The sequence below is a fragment of the Pinus tabuliformis genome, chromosome 8 (assembly GCF_031772625.1).
Source record: "Pinus tabuliformis cultivar Carrire ecotype Pingquan chromosome 8, CPIR1, whole genome shotgun sequence".
Taxonomy (NCBI): domain Eukaryota; kingdom Viridiplantae; phylum Streptophyta; class Pinopsida; order Pinales; family Pinaceae; genus Pinus; species Pinus tabuliformis.
Genome location: NC_142294.1, coordinates 1,224,129,296 through 1,224,131,414, shown reverse-complemented (window position 1 = coordinate 1,224,131,414; position 2,119 = coordinate 1,224,129,296). Strand labels below are relative to the sequence as shown.

At 40.3% G+C, this 2,119-nt stretch overlaps 1 long non-coding RNA gene across 1 annotated transcript; it reads left to right on the top strand.

Moving 5' to 3' along the window:
- The first annotated feature begins 812 nt into the window (after positions 1 to 812).
- Positions 813 to 1,889, top strand: LOC149239803 (uncharacterized). Its single transcript, XR_016245469.1, has 3 exons — positions 813 to 1,122; positions 1,228 to 1,316; positions 1,487 to 1,889. It is a non-coding gene; the product is annotated as an uncharacterized LOC149239803 (long non-coding RNA).
- The last annotated feature ends 230 nt before the right edge of the window (positions 1,890 to 2,119 follow it).

Below are 2,119 nucleotides of genomic sequence, written 5' to 3'. Positions count from 1 at the left end.
AATGTGTAAAAACCACCTTAATATAAGCTTCATGCTATACCTCCCACATATTTCCCTACCTTATTGACCACCAAACTGTGAGTGAAACCCCATTACTCACATAAATGTATTAGCCACTTATATATAATTTTAAAAACATTCCACACAATATAAAAAATTATTATTAATTAAAAATTAAAAATACAAAAACCCTAACCCTATATAACTCTGGAATGTTATATACCAAACTACTTGGAAAATAATTTTTTCTATTCTTTAACATTATTGTATTTCATAATTGAGTAGAGTCGCTAATAATGACATTTTGAAAACATAACAAAGTAAAAAGTACGGTATAGAAACCCTATGTACCGCAATATCGAAAACCTCTCCACAAGGAGTGCTTCTTTTTATGTATATGCATTTCCATAATTAAGAAAAACGAGCGAAGCATAATCCTGGCATTATACGTATATTTTCTCCCAATTTAGCCTTTGCGAGATATATATTGTATACAAGTATAAATGGTGTTTTCTTTTGCTCATTACTTTCATTTTTAATTATAAATAGTTCATAATCCTGGCTGTAATGACCCCCACAAATTATCCTACGTGTAACTAATTTTTTTTTTTTAAACACAAACATATTCTACCCACCATGCATGCACGTTAATACTATTTCGCGCAGGTTCCATATTAATATTTGCTTCGGGTAAAACTTTTAGTCATTTACAGGTGCATTGGGAAATATTCCATAGACGACAGAGTTATCTGTCAGATTTTAATGCTGTTATTGCTGCTCTTTACATCTGGCTATGGCATTAACTCCCGCCGGCTCGTTCACGTGATGAGGGTGTGGTCATTGCACCCTCTACTGCTGCGTCCTCGGGCTCCTCCCCAGATCGATAGTGTTGAGTCATGGAAGCCCATCCGAGGCGAGGCATGCTCGATACGCCATTCAGTTAGTCGCGCCATTGTGCTCTGCCAAAGGCATTGCTCTCGGCTTTGCTACAGCTTCCCTCTCCTACCTGGTGCGGAACACTCGCAGAACTTTGTTGGGATGACGAATGGCTATGGTCTTGAGGCGTAGCCAGGCTCCAGATCGGCTCGGACCAGATCATTTCTAACCGATGGTTGCCCTGAGGTAAATGTTTCACTGTGATGTCTGCTAAAGTGTTTGATTTTCTTTGACTTCTGTTCGGCCGAGTTCCTAACGTGCCTCGACTTGTCTCTGTTTGCTATGGACGAGGGTTGCTGTTTCCTCCAGCAAGTCATGCAAGGGCGCAGGAGTGGCTGCCCAGCTTTCAGGGTCTCCTCCGCTCAGAGCTCGGCGGACCGGTATGTATCCATGGTTTCCCGCAATTTCCTCTATTATCTAATTGCCCTACTGCATGTAGTACATGCTTCATAGCGTGGAGAGAACGGTTTTCTGTTATTATTATTTTTTTCTTAATTGTGAGGCCCTCTGGCCCAGCCCTTACGATTGCTATATTTGCCAAATTGCACAGAGGGTTGGCCGATGTTGGGCCTGGCAGACCTGCCCAGCTCCAGTATAGTTTGGGGAATTTAGCCCTCGCAAGGGTTTGAACAGTCGACTATATTTTTATGAGCCTCGAGCTCTCTTGCAATTCTGCTCTGTGATTCACTGTTAAATAATGTTGTTTCAAGTTAATTTTTTCCTTGGTGCATTTTGATGGCTACCTACAGTTCGCAAACTAGCGATGCATGTTATGTATTAGAGACTGGCCAAGCACATTATGTTTATTTGAATGCTCCAGTTCACGCGAATTTATGTTTATCTATATGCCAGTTTTTGAATTGTTGGTTGGTCTTTACGGCCTGAGTTCTATGGACAAGGGATGAGCGCTTTCCTTGCAGCGTCTCACCATAATCCTAGATAATCTTAATGTATGCACCCTCGTCATGGTTTCTGAGCTGTTAAATTATGATATTTCCAAGACTGTAGCAGAGCATTTTAGAACTGTTTATATGTATTATGATTCTAAGCATCCCTGCGTTTGGTCAGCAGGGTTTTCATTTCATAATGTTTCTCATAATGTATTTCATTGTGCACAGCAATTTCTAATGTTTGAATGTATGGCACAATGTTCACCGCATAATGACAAGAGTTTATGCTTCAC